Source organism: Colius striatus, chromosome W, assembly GCF_028858725.1.
Source record: "Colius striatus isolate bColStr4 chromosome W, bColStr4.1.hap1, whole genome shotgun sequence".
In the NCBI taxonomy this organism is placed as follows: domain Eukaryota; kingdom Metazoa; phylum Chordata; class Aves; order Coliiformes; family Coliidae; genus Colius; species Colius striatus.
Window position 1 is genome coordinate 9,106,183 of NC_084789.1, and position 265 is coordinate 9,106,447.

The window sequence follows — 265 nt, forward strand, 5'->3', positions numbered from 1 at the left end:
GCATGCCAGCCTCTCTGCAGCTTAGAGAGCCCAGAGTCCAAAAATATTCCCCACTCTTTAACTCCCACTGAGTTACACAGAAAAGCAGAATCTCTGGAGGGAGCTGGAGCAGGTATGTGCAATTAAACATTTTACATCAAAGATTATATCAAAGACTCAAAACGTTTGACAGATGTGCTGAACTCCCAATATTGGTTTTTTTGAAGATCGGGGACTTCACTGCCCCAAGTCCTCCCACAGTAAAAGGTCTGGTCATGGTAGCATG